General features: G+C 48.9%; 1 long non-coding RNA gene and 1 gene segment (V, D, J or C); both read right to left on the bottom strand.

Annotated features, from left to right (window-relative positions):
* Positions 1-22,440, bottom strand: part of LOC106009314 (Ig lambda-1 chain V regions MOPC 104E/RPC20/J558/S104-like) — a 505,149-nt gene that overhangs the window by 212,868 nt on the left and 269,841 nt on the right.
* Positions 7,493-8,182, bottom strand: LOC147821969 (uncharacterized). Its single transcript, XR_015446219.1, has 2 exons — positions 7,706-8,182; positions 7,493-7,592 (listed from the first exon to the last, which is right to left on the bottom strand). It is a non-coding gene; the product is annotated as an uncharacterized LOC147821969 (long non-coding RNA).

Genomic DNA, 22,440 nt, shown 5'->3' with positions numbered 1-22,440 from the left:
ACCCATCTGGCATGACAGGAAATTAAATGTAAAGGGGGAAAACCCAACAAAAAGAAAAAGTCATGGCAACGACAAGTTAATACATTTCAGTTATAACCATCAACGTTAATGGTCTCAATCCACCAATCAAAAGAAATGGACTGGCAGAATAGATCAAGAAGCAAAACCCAACAATATGCTGCATACAAGAAATACACTTAATTCAAAATGAAACTCATAGACTGAAAGTTAAAGGGTGGAAAACAATACCTCATGTGACGGGAACCTGAAAAAAAGCAGGAGTAGCTATCCTCTTAGCAGATCAAGTAGATTTCAAACCAACACTGATGCAGAGAGTTGAAGAAGGACACTAGACCCTTGTAAAGGGAAGAATCCAAGAGGAAGAGATGACAATCATAAATATCTATGCACCAAACACTAGTGCACCTAACTATATAAAACAAATACTAATGGACATGAAAAGCCATATATGCACTAATACAATTGTAGTGGGGGACCTCAACACCCCACTGTCACAAATAGATAGATCAACTAGACAAAAAATAAGTAATGAAATACTAGAACTCAATCGAACTCTTGAACAAATGAACTTAACAGATGTTTACAGAGTCTTCCACCCCACAAAATCAGAATACACATACTTCTCAGCTGCACATGGGTTATTCTCCAAAATAGACCACATACTTACACATAGAACATGTTTAAGTAAGTGCAAAGGAATTGAAGTTACCCCCTGTATATTATCAGACCATAGTGTGATGAAATTGGAGATCCATAGTGAAAGAAACTCAAAAAATTTCATAAACACATGGAAATTGAACAACACACTTCTGAATAACCAATGGGTCACAGAGGAAATTAAAGAAGAAATCAGACAGTTCCTTCAATTAAATGACAATGACAATACAACATATCGGAATCTATGGGAAACAATGAAAGCAGTGTGAAGAGGGAAATTCATAGCAGTGAATGTGCATATTAGGAAAACAGAATGAGCCCCATTAAACAACCTGATGCTGAACCTCAAGCTTCTAGAAAAAGAAGAGCAGGACAACCCCAAAGCTCATACACGGGAGGATATTATAAAGATCAGAGGAGAAATCAATGCAATGGAGATGAAGAGAACAATACAAAAAAATCAATGAAGCCAAGAGTTGGTTCTTCAAAAGAATCAACAAACTTGACAAACCCTTTGCCAACCTTGTCAGAAAAAGGAAAGAAAAGGCCCAAATCCAGACACATATGGTTTACCAAAGTTGAATGAAGAAGACCTAAAAATTCTAAACAACCCAATATCAATCTATGAAATTGAAAACATAATTAAAAACTTAACAACTAAGAAAAGGCCAGGGCCCTGATGGTTTCACTGCTGAATTCTACAAGACATTTAGAAAGGAACTACTACCACTACTGTTTAAACTCTTCAATGAAATTAAAGGGAAGCAATACTCCCAAATTCATTCCTGGAAGCAAGCATCACCTTGATTCCCAAAGCAGAGAAAGACCCAACCGAAAAGGAGAACTATAGGCCAATTTCATTAATGAACATACATGCAAAAATCCTTAATAAGATACTGACAAACAGAATGCAGAAGATCATCAAGGAGGTCATACATCCTGATCAAGTGGGATTCACCCCAGGGATGCAGGGATGGTTCAACATATGCAAATCAATCAATGTAATACACTATATCAATAGAGCCAAGGACAAAAAACATATGATTATCTCTATAGATGCAGAAAAAGCATTTGACAAAATCCAACATGCATTTATAACAAAAACCCTACAAAAAATTGGAATAGATGGTCTCTACCTCAAACTGATAGAAGCCATCTATGAAAAACCAACAGTCAATATCACACTAAATGGTCAAAAACTGAAATCCTTCACACTAAAATCAGGAACAAGGCAAGGATGCCCACTATCACCACTCTTGTTCAATATAGTTCTGGAAACATTAGCTACAGCAATTAGACAAGAGAAAGAAATAAAAGGAATAAAGATAGGTAATGAAGAAGTCAAATTGTCATTATTTGCAGATGACATGGTACTCTATATAGAAGACCCCAAGAATTCCACCAAAAGTCTTCTAGACTTAATAACCAAATTCAGTCAAGAAGCTGGTTACAAGGTCAACACACAAAAATCAATAACTTTCCTCTACACGAATGACAGATTCACTGGGAGAGAAATTAGGGCAAACAATTCCTTTCACAATAGCATCCAAAAAACTGAAATATCTAGGAATCAACCTAACAAAAGAAATCAAAGACCTCTTCTCTGAAAACTATGGCACTCTGAAAAGAGAGATTGAAGATGATATCAGAAAATGGACAGACATCCCCTGCTCCTGGGTACGAAGGATTAATATAGTGAAAATGGCCATACTTCCAAAACTGCTATATAGATTTCATGCAATTCCAATTGAGATCCCAGCAGCATACTTCATGGACCTTGAGAAAACAATCCAAAAATTCATTTGGAACAAGAAGAGACCCAGAATAGCAAAAGCAATTCTAGGTAACAGAGACATGGCAAGGAGTATCACAATCCCCAACATGCAACTCTACTACAAAGCTACTGTGATAAAAACAGCATGGTACTGGCAAAGAAACAGACCTGAGGGCCAGTGGAACAGATTAGAAGATGCAGAAGCAACTCCCGACACACTCAGCCATCGCATCTTTGATAAAGGAACCAAACACCCTCACTGGAGGAAAGATAGCCTCTTTAATAAATGGTGCTGGAAAAAGTGGGCTTCAACTTGCCAGAGATTAAAACTAGACCTATATCTCTCACCATGCACTGAACTAAAATCAAAATGGATTAAAGATCTAAATATTAAAATAGAAACTCTGAACCAGTTGGAACAGAGGTTAGGTAGAACTCTTGAAGACATGGGTGTAGGAAAAGATTTTATGAACAAAACCTCAGTTGCCTGTGAACTAGCACAAACAATCAACAAGTGGGATCTCTTCTTATTTAAAAGCTTCTGCACAGCAAGAGAAACCACCAGCAGTGTGAAGAGACAACCCACAATGTGGGAAAAAATCTTCACCTGCTTTTCCTCAGACAAAGGTCTACTATCTGGAATCTATAAAGAACTTAAAAAGATCAGACCTCCCAAATTTAAAGACCCAATCCAAAAATGGGCATTGGAAATGAACAGACATTTCTCACACAAAGAAGTAGGAATAGCAAATAAACATATGAAGAAATGTTCAACATCACTGGTCATTCAAGGGATGCAAATGAAAACAACGCTGAGATTCCAACTCACTCGAGAAAGAATGGCTGCTATCAAGAAATCAACCAATAACAAATGCTAGTGGGGCTGTGGGGAAGGAGGAACCCTGCTCCACTGCTGGTGGGAGTGTAGACTGGTGCAAGCACTGTGGAAATCAGTATGGAGATACCTCAAAGAACTAGGACTGGAAGACCCATTTGACCCTGCTATTCCACTGCTGGAGATCTTCCCCAAAGAATTAAAAGAATCATGCCACAGTGATATATGTGCACCCATCTTCATAGCAGCACAGTTTGTGATAGTTTAAACTTGGACAGAGCCCAAATGCCCATCAACTGGAGACTGGATAAAGAAATTGTGGTTTTTTAAATAAAATGCAGTACTACTCAGCCATAAAAAAATGAGAAATTAGAGACATTTATAGCTAAGAGGATGCACATTGAGGTGATACTCTTGAGTGAAATAAATAGGACACACATGTATAAATACCAAATAGCTTCTCTGGTGTGAGAAACTGAAAGTGTAAATAAGGACTAAAATGTACAATAGGTAATGTGAAATAGGAAGCAAAGGGGCACAGGGGAAGGAAGTTGGAGGGGTACGGGAAAGGATAGAAGGGAATGAAATTAATATGAGAAAATGGAAAAATAGGAACAAAATCTTTGTAAATAGGGAGGACTGGAGGGGTTGAAGGGAGGGCTGGGCAAGGGTAAAAAATAAGAACCAAGAGAGACTATGTAAAGGTGCAAATTTCCAATGATGAATGTCATTATATTGTATACCTAAAATGTACCAATGATTAGAATGAATAATTGATAATGCAAAATAGGAAGAAAATGTCCAAAGGGGTAGGGGTAGTGGGAGGGGCAGGGGCAAGGAAAGAAGGAAAAGGAAAAATGATGAGAAATGGAAAAAATGGAAATAAAGCCTTTGTAAATAGGGAAGGGTGGAGGGGGTGGAGGGAGGGCTAGGAATGGGGAAAAAATAAGAACCAAGATGCATTACATAAAGATACAATTCTCAATGATGAATGTAATTGTGTTGTATATCTAAAATGTACCAATAAAAGAATTTAACAACAACAACAAAAAAAACCTCTTTGAAGACTATCAACTAACCGCTATGCCAGGAACACAAGAATGGAGAGCTGCATAGCTTTGGATCTGGAAATTAGATTAAATGATGTTAATAGACACGAGACAGACAAACCCCACTGTGCAGTGAGAACCATCCTGAGATGCCTGTACAATTTCTCAGTGGCTGTGGTTAGGGGGTAAGGGACGTGAGGCAATAGGAATCATATCAGTGAGTGGAACTGGCAGGGAAGCAGGTCTCCAACCTCTCACTATCCATGGCTCTGCCTAACATCCCCTCCTAGCCTGTGTTTATTCTCTGTAGAAGGTAAAATATCGATGTCTGGAAGGGGAACCAGGCTGAACTGGTACTGTGTGACACTATAGTAATTGTCCTCATTCAATCCTTTCCATCTGAAAAAGGTCACTAGCCAGAGTGCTGGCACTGTGAACACCTTGTGATCCTGAGATAAGCCCAAATTCTTGTCTGTATTTTCCTGTTTGTGCTATTCTCATATACATCATGAACTGATTTTCCAGCTTTTGCTTTGTGCCCAAGGCTCCACCATCCAAAATAATCATCTATTTTTGCCCTCAAGGGAATGATTCACAGACCTACTAATGCAGATTTTGCTAAACTGAAGGGTGCACAACATAGGATACCTGATCTCTAGGCAATTTTTCACTAGATGTGAATTCCATAGCACACAACTCAGCAGGTGAAGATAACAAACTAAGAAATAGTTTTGTCTTTCCCATGCCATCACTTTTGGTTGAGAAGATACAAAAGCAGATGGATGTATCTGTGATTTTTTTTTTCTACTTGTGACAGTGTAACTATTTTTTCACAAAATCCTTATTAAGTAGGATGCATTAGTCAATAACAAATTTTCAAAATTGAAGTCCAATATATCTGAGTTATTTTCCTTCCTTTAACTACAAAAAGCAGAGACTCTGAATAAAAGTACAGGTAATTTATATGAGAATAAGATAAGGCAAGAATAAAGTGAGAGAAGTGCCCTGTATTGGTTCTGGTAGGAAAGAGTCGCTCAGAATCTATGAAAAGAGAAAATGAAGAGAACACAGAGAGAGACCTAATGCTATAGCACTGGTGTCACTGATGCAGTTGAGGTGCAGACCTGGACACCCCGTTCCTTACACCTTCAGTAGGCTGAGGCAGGAGGTAGAAAAGAAAGAACAATTCATCTGAGGGTAGAATTCTTGGGAGGCTCCCAGAATGAGGCAAGAATGTAGCCTTGGCTGTCTGCTAAGGAATTCTCCAGAGGGAACTGGAACTGCCCTGAGTGCTGGGACCTCAGTGGCACTGAAGAGTCAAATACAGACAGGCATTTTTAAATGTGAAAACTTCAAACATTTCCAATTGTCTCAATCAAAAATAATCTTTTTCTCACATTGTTCAGAAACATGAATATGTATAACTTAATTTCTTGAGAAAGCACCTGAGGGATTGTGCATTTGCAGTTTCCACATATGCATGACCCAAAGTCCAACTGCAGCTCCAGGAATATTGTATCTCAGGGATCATGTAGGACATCCAGTCTTTCAAATTTCACTGAAAATCCTAGGAAACTGTGACACCTTGTAAGGGCATATTCTGTCCCAGGTCCTCTGGGTTCTACTCTCAGTTATTCAAAAAATTCCTGCAGGTATATGTGAACAGACACACACACACACACACACACACACACACACACACACACTCACTCTAAATCCTTCCAATACCTATTACATTGTGGTCCCAACTGAATGCTGATTCAAAGATTTATTTCAATTTTATGCTGGTAGGAAAGCAATGTGGTTCACTACAAATCCTATTTCCAGTTTTCAAATGTGATTTTCTTCCAAGGCAAGCAATATGTGGTTTGGAAGATTCTTGTCATGCAGATGAGTTGCAGCAAAATGCAGCTTCCAGTCCATCAGTCCCACAATCACAAAGAGGACACAAACTATGGTCCACAGTATCTGGTGCTGCTAAGCTGTAATGTTCAGTAGGTTAGGTGTATGAAATGCACTTTTGCCTCATGATATTTTCAATGTATAATGGCTTTGTCAGGATGTAACCCCATTGTAAGTCTAGGACCATTTATATATGTAATTACATTTATTATAAATGAGATTCCCCCTAGTAATTAGGTTGTCATGGCATGGCAATCATATACATTCAAAATAAAGAATCCCCAAGGAATGGAATTAAACATCCACCAAATATCTCTTCCCCTATGGCAAAAAGAAACCCTTTAGCTGAGGGACCATACTCTCAAGCTGTACTACTTCCAAGACAGGAGTCCATTGAACTCAGGGTAAGTGAGAGGACAGGAGGTTTTGTGTATAACACAGAGATTCCACTCACATTCTCACATGGTCAGTTTCCTATTCATGAGGTAAAAAGAAATGAGAGACAGTGATCCAAAACTACCTCTGTCACATTCCCTTTGAGACATCAAGCAAACTCTCAGTGGCTCCTCCTTCAACAAAAACCGAGCAGAAAAACAATCTATGTAGGGTTACTGAGGTGTTCAGGTCCATGGTAAATGTGAACAGAATAATATTCATTAATGGAAAACTAAAAGAAGGCTAGATAGCACAATAATGGAGATGGAAATGTTTACAGTGAGGATCTTTGTGCAACTGAAGAAACTGGACCTCGAGGTATGGACTTGACATTCTGGTCCTGCCAGTGAAGAGTTGGAGACATGCACACAATCTGAGCCCACAAAACTCAAAACAGAGGATGCTTTCATACTTCCAAGACATAAACCAGAAAGTGTATTTTCTTTATTGATTTGCTGGCAGAGGACAACAGCCAGAGGAAACTAAAATTCTGACCTATGTAGCATGAGCGCCTTCTGTACATGGCTAAGGAAAAATCTTCAGAGCATGGAGGAACTTGTGAGCTCAGTGCAGGTTTTGGTCTCACTTCTCCATGAATTTGGGCCACTGTGCTTAGTGCCACCACTCCTATATGAACAGCAGTAATAATCAGCCTCGTCATCAGCCTGGAGTCTATCAATGCTCAGGGAGGCTGTGTTGCCAGACTTGGAGCCAGAGAAGCGATCAGGGATCCCCGAAGGACGATTACTGACACCATATATCAGAAGTTTGGGGGATGTTCCTTGCAGCTGCTGGTACCAGGAGACATAACTGTAGCTCCCAATATCACTGCTGGTTCCAGTACAGGAGATGGTGACCTTCCCTCCAAGAGACCCAGAGGCTGTGGGAGGCTGAGTCAGAGCAGATTGGGCCCAGCACCCTAAAGGAGGGAAAAATATTCTCTGGTGAGTCAGTGCTGAGTCCAGTTCAGATTGTGGAGAAGGAACAATCTCACACCACCTGCCCCAGTGGTTCTTTCCCTGGAAGCCTCACCTGTGTCCTGAGTGAGAATGGTGAGGAGAAGCAGAGCCCCCCAGGCCATGGTGGAGATGCTCCAAGAGTCCTATCTTCTGACACCTCAGCACTGGGCCTGGTTCTCCAAGACCTCTTTTATCTCTGCTTCTGCCTCAGAGGAAGGAGGAGCTTCCATGCAAATCTGCTTCCTGCCTGTCATTCTAGTCTGACCTGCCCTGGACTCTAGTCACTCTGCATCCCTGGACAGCAGGACTTAGCTGACATAAAGTCCTTTCTTGCTTGCTTTGCTTTTTTTTCTTTTTTTGTTTTTTATTTTTTTAAACAGGACTTGGTAATATATTCCAGGCTGGTCTTGAACTATGTAGCCCAGGATGGCCTTGAACTACCACATGGCAATCCTCCTGCCTCAGCCTCCAGAGTGCTGTGGTTCCAGGTGTGTGCAACCATGCCTGGCACAAAATTCTAGGACATGCATTTTCTGAGTTGTGGTACAATGAATCCATGACATGTCCATAAATGGAGCCAGCATTTTGGTCTGTACCCTTCCTAATATGGGATTTTCAATCAATTACCCTTGGCCAAGGAATCAGGATTTCCTTCGCCTGGGGTGTTTGGTGTGATTACAAATAGTACGTAAAAGGCTGAGAGTTACTCAGTGTCTCCTCTCCAGGGACCAAAGGCAGAGGAGGGATTCTCATTCCTCCTCAGCCTCTTCCTGTTTCCCCTCAGAATGCATCCTCTTTTCACATTCTCACCTGTATCTCTGCATTCTTCTGATGCTGGGGCTTGAGAACAGGGCCTGGGGTTCACTGATTGGTCCTTCTTTCCAAGCTCCTAAGGAAGAGAAGCTGAGCCAGCCCCAGCACGTGGAAAAAGCTCCCCCACTGCCTTACCAAGCTCCTAGGGCAGAGAATCTGAGTCTGTCACAGCACCTGGAAGAAAGCTCCCACCCCCTGGCCATCCCAGGCTCCTACAGCATAGGAGCTGAGCTGGTCCCAGCACTCAGAAGGAAGCTCCCCCAATGCCATTCCAAGGTGCTATGGCAGAGAAGCTGAGCTGGTCCCAGCAGGCAGAAGGAAGCTACCCTGCCACGATCTCAAGTTCCTAGGGCAGAGAAGCTGAGCAGATCACAGCACTCGGAAGGAAGCAGCCCGCCTCCATTCCAAGATCCCAGGGCAGAGAATCTGAACAGGTCCCTGCACCCAGAAGGAAGCTCCCCGGCCACATTCCCAAGCTCCTAGGCAGAGAAGCTGAGCCGGTCCCAGGAACAGGAAGGAAGCTCCCTTGCCACCATCCCAAGATCCTAGGGCTGAGAAGCTGAGCCGGTCCTAGCACCTGGAAGGAAGCTCCCCCACCACTATCCCAAGCACCTAGGGTAGAAAAGCTGAGCCCGTCCAAGCACGCGGAATGACACTCCCCGCCACCTTATTGAGCTCCTAGAGCAGAGAATCTGAGCCAGTCACAGCTCCCAGAAGAAAGCTCCCACCCCCCCAGCCATCCCAAGTTTTTAGAGGATAGAATCTGAGCCAGTCCCAGGACGAGGAAGCACTACCCCCCACAAAATCCCAAGCTCCTATGCTAGAGAAGCTGTGCTGGTCTCAGTACCCAGAAGGAAGCTCCCCCACCGCCATCCCAAGGTCCTAGGGCAGAGAAACAGAATTTCCCAGAACCCAGAAAGAAGCTCCCCTGCAGCCATCCCAAGCTCCTAGGGCAGAGAACCTGAGCTTGTCCCAGCCCCTAGAAGGAATCTCCCCAGGTGCCATTCTAAGCTCCTAGGGCAGAGAAGCGCAGCTGGTCCGAGCAACTGGAAGGAAGCTCCCCCACCGCTATCCCAAGCTCCAAGGGCAGAAAAGCTGAGCCTGTCCCAGCCCGTGGAAAAATGTTCCCCTGCGGCCATCCAAAGCTCCTATGGCAGAGAAGCTGGGCCATTTCCAGCACCTGGATGAAGCTCCCCCAACGCCATCCAAAGCTCCTAGGGCAGAGAAACTGAGAAGTTCCCAGAACCCAGAAGGAAGCTCCCCTGCTGCCATTCCAAGCTCCTAGGGCATAGAAGCAGAGCCAGTCCCAGCACAGGGAAGGAAGCTGCCAACAGCCATCCCAAGCTCCTAGGGCAGAGAAGGTGACCCGGGCCCAGCACCCCGAAGGAAGCTTGCCGCCTATTTTAGCAAGTTCGTAGGGCAGAGAATCTGAGCCAGTCCCAGCACCTGGAAGCAATACCCCCCCGAAATGCCAAGCTCCTAGGCTAGAGAAGCTGTGATGGCCCATCACCTGGAAGGAAGCTCCCCTGGCGTCAAGCCAAGCTCCTAGGGCAGAGAAGCTGAGCTGGTCCCAGCAACAGGAAGAACTTCAGCCACCTTCCCAAGCTCCTAGGGCAGAGAAGCTGAGGCATTCCCTGCACCTGGACAGAAGCTCCCCTACCACCATCCCAAGCTCCTAGGGCAGAGAAGATGAGCCAGTCCCAGCACCTGGAAGGAAGCTCCCCTGTCTCCATTCCAAGGTACTAGGGCAGAGAATCTGAGATGGTCGCAGGAGCCAAAAGGGAGCACTGCTCCTGCCATCCCAAGGTCCTAGGGCAAAGAAGTTCAGCCCATCGCAGCACCCAGAAGGAAGCTCCCCCACCACCATCCTAAGCTCCTAGGGCAGAGAAGCTGAGCTGGTCCCAGCATGCAGAAGGAAGCTCCCCTGCTGCCATCCCCAGCTCCTAGGGCAGAGAAGCTGAGGCGGTTCCAGCACCAGGAAGGAAGCTCCCTTTCTGTTATCCCAAGCTCTTAGGGCAGAGAAACTGAGACGGTCCCAGGAGTGAAAAGGCAGCACCACTCCTGCCATCCCAAGCTCCTAAGGCAAAGAAGTTCAGCCCATTGCAGTACCCAGAAGGAAGCTCCCCCACCACCATCCTAAGCTCCTAGGGCAGAGAAGCTGAGCTGGTCCCAGCATGCAGAAGGAAGCTCCCCTGCTGCCATCCCCAGCTCCTAGGGCAGAGAAGCTGAGGCGGTTCCAGCACCAGGAAGGAAGCTCCCTTTCTGTTATCCCAAGCTCTTAGGGCAGAGAAACTGAGACGGTCCCAGGAGTGAAAAGGCAGCACCACTCCTGCCATCCCAAGCTCCTAAGGCAAAGAAGTTCAGCCCATTGCAGTACCCAGAAGGAAGCTCCCCCACCACCATCCTAAGCTCCTAGGGCAGAGAAGCTGAGCTGGTCCCAGCATGCAGAAGGAAGCTCCCCTGCTGCCATCCCCAGCTCCTAGGGCAGAGAATCTGAGGAGATAGCAGCACACAGAAGGAAGCACTGCACTGCTGTCCATAGCTCCTTGAGCAGAGAAGCTGAGCTGGTCCCAGCAACAGGAAGGCAGATCTCCAGCCACCTTCCCTAGGTCCTAGGGGAGAGAAGCTGAGGCATTCCCTGCACCTGGATGGAAGCTCCCCCACCACCATCCCAAGCTCTTAGGGCAGAGAAGATGAGCCCATCCCAGCACCGGGAAGGAAGCTCCCCTGCCGCCATCCCAAGCTCCTAGGGCAGAGAAGCTGAGGCAGTTCCAGCACCAGGAAGGAAGCTCCCTTTCTGCCATCCCAAGCTCTTAGGGCAGAGAAACTGAGACGGTCCCAGGAGTGAAAAGGCAGCACCACTCCTGCCATCCCAAGCTCCTAAGGCAAAGAAGCTTAGCCCATCGCAGTGCCCAGAAGGAAGCTCCCCTGCCACAATCCTAAGCTCCTAGGGCAGAGAAGCTGAGCTGGTCCCAGCACACAGAAGGAAGCTCCCTTGCTGCCATCCCAAGCTCCTAGGGCAGAGAATCTGAGGGGATAGCAGCACACAGAAGGAAGCACCGCACTGCTATCCATAGCACTTTGGGCAGAGAAGCTGAGCCGGTTTCAGCACAAGGAAAGAATCTCTCCCACCACCATTCGAAGTTCCTAGGGAAGAGAAGATGAGTCGGACCCAGCACCACAAAGGAAGCTCACCCACCACCATTCCAAGTTCCTAGGGCATAGAAGCTGAGGACATCACAGTATCGAGAAGGAAGCTCCCTCACCACCATCCCAAGCCCCTAGGGCAGAGAGGCTGAGCCATTCCCTGCACCTGGACGGAAGCTCCCCACACCATCCCAAGCTCCTAGTGCAGAGAAGATGACCTGGTCCCAGCACCACAAAGGAACCTCCCCTGCCGCCATCTCAAGATCCAAGGGCAGACAATCTGAGCAGGTCCCTGCACCCAGAAGGAAGCTACCCCACTGCCATCCCAAGCTCCTAGGGCAGAGAATCTGAGCAGGTCCATGCTCCCAGAAGGAAGCTCCCAGGCTGCCATCCCAAACTCCTAGAGCAGAGAAGCTGAGCCGGTCACAGCACCCAGAAGGAAGCTTGCCCACCACCATTCCAAGTTCCTAGGGCATAGAAGCTGAGGCCATCACAGTACCCAGAAGGAAGCTCCCTCGATGTCATCCCAAGCCCCTAGGGCAGAGAGGCTGAGCCAATCCCTGTACCTGGACGGAAGCTCCCCAACACCATCCCAAGCTCCTAGGGCAGAGAAGATGAGCCGGTCCCAGCACTGCAAAGGAACCTACCCCACCGCCATCTCAAGATAAAAGGACAGAGAATCTGAGCAGGTCCCTGAACCCAGAAGGAAGCTACCCCACTGCCATCCCAAGCTCCTAGGACAGAGAATCTGAGAAGGCCCATGCTCCAGGAAGGAAGCTCCCCCGATGCCTTCCCAAACTCCTAGAGCTGAGAAGCTGATCCGGTCACAGTACCCAGAAGGAAGCTCCCCCATCTCTATTCCAAGGTACTAGGGCAGAGAATCTGAGCAGGTCCCTGCACCTGGACGGAAGCTCCACCACCGCATTCCCAAGCTACTAGGGCAGAGAAGCTTAGCTGACCCCAGCACGTGAAAAGAAGCTCCCTCACTGCCTTATGAAGCTAGTAGGGCAGGGAATCTGAGCCAGTCACAACACCTGGAAGAAAGCTCCCACCCCCCGGCCATCCCAAGTTCCTAGAGCATAGAATCTGTGCTTGTCCCAGCACCTGGAAGGAAGCTCCCCCACCGACATTCAAAGATCCTAGGGAAGAGAAGCTGAGAGGGTCCCAGCACCCAGAAGGGAGCTCCCCTGACGCCATCCGAAGCTCCAAGGGCAGAGAAGCTGAGCTGGTCCAGCCACGTGGAAGGAAGCTGCCCCGCAGCCATCCCAAGCTCCTAGGGCAGAGAAGCTAGCCGGTTCCAGCACAAGGGTAGATTCTCCCCCGCCACATTCCCAAGCTCCTATGGCAGAGAAGCTGAGCCATTCCCTGCACCAGGAAGGAAGCTCCCCTGCTGCCATTGCAAGCTCCTAAGGAAGAGAAGCTGAGCTGGTCTGAGCACCCAGAAGTAAGATCCACCACCGCCATCTGAAGCTCCTAGGGTAGAGAAGCTGAGCTGGTCCAAGCAGGTGGAAGGAAGCTGCCCCGCAGTCATCCCAAGCTCTTAGGGCATAGAATCAGTGTGAGTCCCAGAACATGTAAGGAAGCTCCACCACTGCGATCCCAAGCTCCTAGGGCACAGAAGGTGACCCTGTCCCAGCAACCTGAAGGAAGCTCCCCTGGTGCTATCCGAAGCTCCTAGGGCAGAGAAGATGAGCTGGTCAAAGCACTTGGAAGGAAGCTGCCCTGCAGCCCTCCCAAACTCCTAGGGCATAGAAACAGAGCCAGTCTCAGCACGGGGAAGGAACCTCCCCAACTGCCATCCCAATCTAGGGAAGAGAAGGTGACACAGGCCCAGCACCCCAAAGGAAGCTCACCACCCTCCAAACCAAGTTTATTAGGACAGAAAATCTGATCCAGTCCCAGCACCCGGAAGCAATATCTCCCCAGGAAATCCCAAGCTCCTATGCAAGAGAAGATGTGCCGGTCCCAGCACCCAGAAGGAAGCTCCCCTGCCGCCATCAAAAGCTCCTAGGGCAGAGAAGCTGAGCCTGCCAAAGCATGTGGAAGAAAGCTGCCCCACCGCCATCCCAAGCTCCTATGGCATAGAAGCAGGGCAAGTAACAGCACATGGAATGAAGCTCCACTGCCGCCATCCCAAGCTCCTAGTGTAGAGAAGGTGACCCGGTCCCAGCAACCTGAAGGAAGCTCGCCCACCACCATCTCAAACTCCTAGGGTAGAGATTCTGAGCCAGTCCCAGCAACTGGAAGGAAGATCCCCCACTGAAATCCCAAGCTTCTAGGCTAGAGAAGGTGTGGTATTCCCAGCACCTGGAAGGAAGCTCCCCGGGCACCATCCCAACCTCTTAGGGCAGAGATGCTGAGTTGGTCCCAGCACCAGGAAGGTAGCTAGCCTTCTGTCAGCCCAAGCTCCTAGGGCAGAGAAGCTGAACCGGTCCCAGCACCTGGAAGGAAGCTACTCTGCTGCTATCCCAAGCTCCTAGGAGAGAAGCTGAGCTGCTACCAGCAGGCGGAAAGATGCTCCCCCGCCACCTTGCCAAGCTCCTATGGCAGAGAAGCTGAGCCATTCCCTGCACCTGGAAGGAAGCTCCCCTGCTGCCATCAAAAGCTCCTAGGGAAGAGAAGCTGAGCTGGTCCCAGCTCCCAGAATGATGCTCCCCAGCAGCCACCCTAAGCTCCTAGGGCAGAGAAGCTGAGCCAGTTCCAGCACGTGGAAAGCTGCTCCCCCACCGCCTTCCCAAGCTCCTACGGCAGAGAAGCTGAGCCATTCCCTACACCTGGAAGGAAGCTCCCCTGCTGCCATCCCAAGCTCCTAGGGAAGAGAAGCTGAGCTGGTCCCAGCCCCCAGAAGGATGCTCTCAGGCAGCCATCCTAAACTCCTAGGGAAGAGAAGGTCAGCTGGTCTGAGCACCCGGAAGTAAGCTCCACTGCAGCCATCCAAAGCTCCTAGGGTAGAGAAGCTGAGCTGGTCCAAGCATGGGGAAGGAAGCTCCACCACCTCCATCCCAAGCTCCTAGGGCAGAGAAGATGACCCGGGCCCAGTACCCCGAAGGAAGCTCCCCGCCTTTATAGCAAGTTCATAGGGCAGAGAATATGAGCCAGTCCAAGCACCCGGAAGCAATATCCCCCCCAAAATGCCAAGCTCCTAGGCTAGAGAAGCTGTGATGGCCCAACACCTGGAAGGAAGCTCCCCTGGCGTCAACCTAAGCTCCTAGGGCAGAGAAGTGGTGCTGGTCCCAGCAACAGGAAGGAAGATCTCCAGCCACCTTCCCAAGCTCTTAGGGCAGAGAAGCTAAGGCATTCCCTGCATCTTGACGGAAGCTCCCCCACCGCCATCCCAAGCTCCTAGGGCAGAGAAGATGAGCCGGTCCCAGCCCAGGGAAGGAAGTTGCCACGTCTCCTTTCCAAGGTACTAGAGCAGAGAAGCTGAGATGGTCCCAGCACCAGGAAGGAAGCTCCCCTGCTGCCATCCCAAGCTCCTAGGGCAGAGAAGCTGAGGCGGTTCCAGCACCAGGCAGGAAGCTCCCTCTCTGTTATCCCAAGCTCTTAGGGCAGAGAAACTGAGCTGGTCCCAGGAGCCAAAAGGCAGCACCGCTCCTGCCATCCCAAGCTCCTAGGGCAAAGAAGTTTAGCCTGTCGCAGCACCCAGAAGGAAGCTCCCCCACCACCATCCTAAGCTCCTAGGGCAGAGAAGCTGAGCTGGCCCCAGCACACAGAAGGAAGCTCCCCTGCTGCCATCCCAAGCTCCTAGGGCAGAGAATCTGAGGAGATAGCAGCACACAGAAGGAAGCACCATGCCGCTATCCATAGCTCCTTGGGCAGAGAAGCTGAGCCAGTCCCAGCAACAGGAAGGCAGATCTCCAGTTACCTTCCCAAGCTCCTAGGGCAGAGAACCTGAGGCATTCCCTGCACCTGGAAGGAAGCTCCCCCACCACCATCCCAAGATCCTAGGGCAGAGAAGATGAGCCAGTCCCAGCACCGGGAAGGAAGCACCCCATTTCCATTCCAAAGTAGTAGAGCAGAGAAGCTGAGATGGTCCCAGCACCAGGAAGGAAGCTGCCCTGCCGCCATCCCAAGCTCCTAGGGCAGAGAAGCTGAGGCGGTTCCAGCACCAGGAAGGAAGCTCCCCTGCCACCATCCCAAGCTCCTAGGGCAGAGAAGCTGAGGCGGTTCCAGCACCAGGAAGGAAGCTCCCTCTCTGCCATCCCAAGCTCTTACGGCAGAGAATCTGAGACGGTCCCAGGAGCCAAAAGGCAGCATGGCTCCTATCATCCCAAGCTCTTAGGGCAAAGAAGCTTAGCCCATTGCAGCACCCAGAAGGAAGCTCCCCCACCACCATCCCAAGTTCCTAGGGCATAGAAGCTGAGGCCATCACAGTACCCAGAAGGAAGCTCCCTCAACACCATCCCAAGCCCCTAGGGCAGAGAGGCTGAGCCAATCCCTGCACCTGGATGGAAGCTCTCCACACCATCCCAAGCTCCTAGGGCAGAGAAGGTGAGCCGGTCCCAGCACCGCAAAGGAACCTACCTCGCCGCCATCTCAAAATCCAAGGGCAGAGAATCTGAGCAGGTTCCTGCACCTGGAAAGAAGCAACCCCACTGCCATCCTAAGCTCCTAGGGCAGAGAATCTGAGCAGGTCCATGCTCCCAGAAGGAAGCTCCCAGGCTGCCATCCCAGACTCCTAGAGCAGAGAAGGTGAGCTGGTCACAGCACCCAGAAGGAAGCTCACCCGTCTCCATTCCAAGGTACTAAGGCAGAGAATCTGAGCAGGTTCCTGCACCTGGAAGGAAGCTCCCCTGCTGCATTCCCAAGCTCCTAGGGCAGAGAAGCTTAGCCGGCCCCAGCACATGAAAAGAAGCTCCCTCACTGCCTTATGAAGCTAGTAGGGCAGGGAATCTGAGCCATTCACAGCACCTGGAAGAGAGCTCCCACCCCCCGGCATCCCAAGTTCCTAGAGAATAGAATCTGTGCTTGTCCCAGCACCTGGAAGGAAGCTCCCCCACTGACATTCAAAGATCCTAGGGAAGGGAAGCTGAGCTGGTTCCAGCACATGGGTAGATTCTCCCCTGCTGCCTTCCCAAGCTCCTATGGCAGAGAAGCTGAGCCATTCCCTGCACCAGGAAGGAAGCTCCCCTGCTGCCATTGCAAGCTCCTAGGGAAGAGAAGGTGACCTCGTCCCAGCAAACTGAAGGAAGCTCGCCCACCTCCAATAAAAATCCCTAGGGCAGAGAAGCTGAGCTGGCCAAAGCACATGGAAGAAAGCTGCCCCGCCGCCATCCAAAGCTCCTATGGCATAGAAGCAGGGCAAGTAACAGCACGTGGAATGAAGGTCCACCGCCACCATCCCAAGCTCCTAGTGTAGAGAAGGTGACCCGGTCCCACCAACCTGAAGGAAGCTCGCTGACCACCATCCCAAGCTCCTAGGGCAGAGAATCTGAGCCAGTCCCAGCAACTGGAAGGAAGATCCCCCACTGAAATCCCAAGCTTCTAGGCTAGAGAAGCTGTGGCGCTCCCAGCACCTGGAAGGAAGCTCCTCGGGTGCCATCCCAAGCTCTTAGGGCAGAGATGCTGAGTTGGTCCCAGCACCAGGAAGGTAGCTAGCCTTCTGTCAGCCCAAGCTCCTAGGGCAGAGAAGCGGAACCAGTCCCAGCACCCAGAAGAAAGATCTCCTGCCACTATCCCAAGCTCCTAGGGCAGAGAAGCTGAGCCGGTTCCAGCACCAGGAAAGATGCTCCCCCACCGCCTTCCCAAGCCCCTAAGGCAGAGAAGCTGAAAAATTCCCTGCACCTGGAAAGAAGCTCTCCTCCCATCCCAAGCTCCTAGGGAAGAGAAGCTGAGCTGGTCCCAGCCCCCATAAGGATGCTCCCCAGCAGCCATCCTAAGCTCCTAGGGCAGAGAAGATCAGCTGGTCTGAGCACCTGGAAGTAGGCACCACCATCCCCATCCCAAGCTCCTAGGGTAGAGAATCTGAGCCGGTTCCAGCATGGGGAAATCTGCTCCTCCGCCGCCTTCCCAAGCTCCTATGGCAGAGAAGCTGAGCCATTTCCTACGCCTGGAAGGAAGCTCCCCTTCTGCCATCCCAAGCTCCTAGGGAAGAGATGCTGAGTTGGTTCCAGCCCCCAGAAGGATGCTCCCCAGCAGCCATCCTAAGCTCCTAGGGCAGAGAAGCAGGGCAAATAACAGCATGTGGAATGAAGCTCCACCACTGCCATCCCAAGCTCCTAGTGTAGAGAAGGTGACCTGGTCCCACCAACCTGAAGGAAGCTCACCCACCACCATCCCAAGCTCTTAGGGCAGAGAATCTGAGCCAGCCCCAGCAAATGGAAGGAAGATCCCCCACTGAAATCCCAAGTTTCTAGGCTAGAGAAGCTGTGGCATTCCCAGCACACAGAAGAAAGCTTCCCGGGCACCATCCCAAGCTCTTAGGGCAGAGATGCTGAGTTGGTCCGAGCACCCAGAAGGAAGCTCCCCCACAGCTATCCCAAGCTCCTAGGGAAGAGAAGCTGAGCTGGTCCCAGCCCCCAGAAGGATGCTCCCCAGCAGCCATCCTAAGCTCCTAGTGCAGAGAAGCTCAGCTGATCCGAGCACCCGGAAGTAAGCTCCACCGCTGCCATCCCAAGCTCCTAGGGTACAGAATCTGAGCTGGTTCAAGAACATGGAAGGAAGCTGCCCCACAGCCATCCCAAGCTCCTAGGGCATAGAATAAGTGCAAGTCCCAGCATGTGGAAGGATGTTCCACCACCGCCATCCCAGACTTCTAGGGCAGAGAAGGTGACCCAGTCCCAGAAATCTGAAGGAAGCTCCCCCAGTGCTATTCGAAGCTCCTAGGGCAGAGAAGTTCAGCTGGTCCAAGCACTTGGAAGGAAGCTGCCCTGCAGCCATCCCAAGCTCCTAGGGCATAGAATCAGTGCAAGTCCCAGCATGCAGAAGGAAGCTCCACTGATGCCATCCCAAGCTCCTAGGGCAGAGAAGGTGACCCGGCCTCAGCAACCTGAAGGAAGCTCACCCACCGCCATCCCAAGCTCATAGGGCAGAGAAGTTGAGCTGGTCCAACACGTGGAAGGAAGCTGGCCTGCAGCCATCCCAAGCTCCTACAGAGCCAGTCCCAGCAATGGGAAGGAAGCTCCCCAACTGCCATCCCAATCTCCTAGGGCAGAGAAGGAGAAATGGGCCCAGCACCCCAAAGGAAGCTCACCGGCCTCCATACCAAGTTCTTAGGACAGAGAATCTGAGCCACTCCCAGCACCCTGAAGCAATATCATCCCATGAAATCCCAAGCTTCTATGCTAGAGAAGATGTGCTGGTCCCAACATGTGGAGAGTGAAAGGTTGAAATAACCTTGAGAGACCTCTGAGTCTCTTGAGAACATAATGAATCCTGGATATGCAGCTGGCACAAAAACAAGGATGGTTACTTGTAACGAGAGTGGTTAAATAGAAAGAGTTCGAATGTCTGCAGTGCAAGGGAATGTTATTCCTGGAGTTGTAAAGATACATTTGACCTTTTCCCTGGAAAATAATTAGTCGCCAAATTACGTGCAGAGGAGGAGTTGGGGGTTGTGGAAAAGGTATATAAAGGGCAATAAAGTGGGAAGAGGGGTCCCCCCTCCGCCTCTCTCTCCTTTTTCTTTTCCTCAGAGGTTGTGTTTTTCTTTCATCCTCTCCCCTCCTCTCAGGTACTGTTCGACTAGTGATGGCTGGCACCATCACAAGTGGCGCCCGAACAGGGACCCAAGCATGGAGGACAAGGTGAAGGATGCCGCCGGATTGTGAGCTTGGATAAGTAGGGGGCGGTGATATAAGATATAAGGACTACTAGTAGTCGGATGCTATAAGATATGGGGACTACTAGTAGTCAGATGCTGTTTGCTTAGATATTAAAAAAGATGCTTCAGTCCCGTGGAGCTAAGGTAGGGCAACAGCAGTTATGTCATATTTTTAGAATTTGTGGAGAGAGTCTGCCCATAGTTTCCCAAGGAGGGATCAATTAATTTGGAACTTTGGCTAAAAGTTGGAAAACAATTACAAGATTATTATGATCAGGAAAGGCCTTCTAAATTCCCTGTTGATGTGTTTAGCCTTTGGGGTCTTATCAAGGAGAGCTTAGATCCTCGTCAAGGGACTTTAGTGGGTAACTCACAAACAGATGCGGTTGCCTCTAGCCCGGAGGATATTCCAAATATAGATAAAAATGTTGAGTGCCCTTCTTCAGCCCCCCCTCTTGTGGAAGGTTTAGATGAACCCCTCGACCCCTCTGGTGCCACAGATTTAGAGGAGGAGGCAACTAAATATAACTATGAGGAATGGCCTCCCTTCTCTCTAATAGCTCTTACTGGAAAAATGAAAATAAAAGATAAAAAAGATAAATCTGAAAATACCCATCCCTCAAATCCCTTAGATATGTTATGGTTTAATTGGAAATGGAAACAAAAGGAACAAGTGCTGTTGAAAAAACGGTCACTTCAGCCCAGCGTCCTGCCAGGGCTTGACCCTTTCCCTGAGGTTGCCCAGATTTGGCTGGTTTTCAAATGGTCTGTCCTGTTTTTGAGGAGCCAGATCAACAAGGACAAATGGTCCATGTTCATAGACCTCTTCCTTTTAAACAACTTAAGGAATTAAATGTTGCTTGTGCTCAGTCCGGTCCTACGGCCCCCTTTACCCAGGCTATGCTTGAGTCTTTAAGCTCGGATGCTCTTCCTCCTGGGGATTGGAAACAAATAGCTAAAGCCTGCCTCTCAGGTGGAAATTATTTATTGTGGAAGACAGAGTTTGCGGAACAGTGCCAAAAAACGGCTGAACTCAACCGTGCCACTGGAAACAACATTACTTATGATATGTTAGCGGGGGAAGGACAGTATGCTGATATAGCGAATCAACTGTTGTTTCCTGGGGGTGCATATGCCCAAATTAATACAGCGGTAAAACGAGCTTGGCAAAAGCTGCCTATGGCAGGACGAGCTTCTGAGGACCTAAGATCAGGCAAGGTCCCGACGAGCCTTTTCAAGAATTTGTTGCCCGTCTTTTGCAGACTGCTTCACGTCTGTTAGGAGATGCTGATGCCGGACTGCTGCTGGTCAAACAGCTTGCCTATGAAAATGCTAACTCCCCCTGCCAGGCTGCTATTCATCCTTTCAGATAAAACGGGGACCTAGGTGATTATATAAGGTTATGTGCGGACATTGGACCTGCCTATACTCAAGGGCTGGCCATGGCTGCAGCTTTACAAGGAAAAACTATAAAAGAGGTTCTTTTTCAACAAGTACATAGAGGGTCCCAGATGCGAGTTGCTGGGCCCCCAGGAAGCTGTTATGGGTGTGGAAGAGTTGGACATAAAATTAAACAGTGTCCAGAGAAAAAGTTCCCAATAAAAACTGTTTCGTCCTCCCCAAGGGAGCCTGGTTTATGCCCAAAATGTAAAAGAGGGAATCATTGGGCAAAGGAATGCCAGTCAAAAAAGGATTATTTAGGCAATGCACTGGAGCAGGGAAACTCCAGGACGGGCTGGCCTCAGGCCCCGAAACAATATTATGGGGTGCTCCAACCCTTCATTCCTCAGCAAAACAATCCATTCAAGACCTCTTTAGAGCCACCCCAGGCAGCACAGGACTGGACCTCAGTTCCACCACCTTCACAGTACTAACTCCTGAAATGGGGGTCCAGGCCCTCCCCACGGGAGTCTATGGGCCCCTACCTGAAGGCACCCTAGGTTTACTCCTGGGTCGAAGTAGCGCGACCCTTAAGGGAATTTTTGTTACCCCTGGAGTCATAGATCAAGATTATGAGGGAAAAATTAAAATTATGGTTCATTCCCCTACAACTATATCTACTATACCCGCCGGACAATGCATAGCTCAGCTACTTTTGATACCTTTAGTAAAAAAGGAAGGAAAAGTTAAAAACGCTTATAGAGGTGAAAAGGGATTCGGTTCTTCAGATGCCTATTGGGTACAGCCTATAGGAGCACATCGACCTGAGATTCATTTAAAAATCAATGGAAAACTCTCTTCAGGTCTCCTTGATACTGGTGCTGATGTTTCAGTATTAATTGCTGAACAATGGCCTGCAAAATGGCCCAAACAGGTTACTATGACACACTTACAAGGGATTGGACAAAGTAAAAGTAGTGAACAGAGCAGTGATTTTTTACAGTGGCAGGATCATGAGGGCCATCAGGGACATTTCTGTCCATTCATTGTCCCTGGACTGCCTATTAATTTGTGGGGAAGGGATGTAATGAAAGATATGGGAGTTTATTTACATTCATCTAACCTGCAAGTCATGCAACAATTATTTGATCAAGGCCTACTTCCTTATGAAGGACTCGGAGTGCGTAATCAGGGTCCCTCTTCCCCTTTGCAGACTAAACAAAAATTAGATAGAACAGGAATAGGGTATTTTTAATGGGGGCTATTGACCTCCCTGTGCCCCACGCAGATCCCATCACATGGAAAACCAGTGACCCTGTGTGGGTGGATCAATGGCCTTTAACCCAAGAAAAAATTCTCACTGCAGAACAGTTAGTACAGGAACAGCTCTGCGCTGGGCATATTGAATCTTCTAATTCTCCATGGAATTCCCCTATCTTTGTAATTAAGAAAAAATCAGGAAAGTGGCGACTTTTACAGGATTTAAGAGCAGTTAATAAAACCATGGAAATTATGGGGGCCCTACAGCCCGGACTTCCAATACCGTCCGCTATTCCAGCACAAACTTTCAAAATAATTGTGGATTTAAAAGATTTTTTCTATACAATTCCTCTTGCCCCGCAAGATTGTAGACGTTTTGCCTTTAGTGTACCCTCTGTTAATTTTAAAGGACCCGTACGTTTTCAGTGAAGAGTTTTGCCACAAGG

Source organism: Heterocephalus glaber, unplaced genomic scaffold (assembly GCF_053883595.1).
Source record: "Heterocephalus glaber isolate CG9 unplaced genomic scaffold, H.glaber_assembly_v1.0 deba00001687, whole genome shotgun sequence".
Taxonomy (NCBI): domain Eukaryota; kingdom Metazoa; phylum Chordata; class Mammalia; order Rodentia; family Bathyergidae; genus Heterocephalus; species Heterocephalus glaber.
This window is presented reverse-complemented; position numbering and strand designations above follow the sequence as displayed.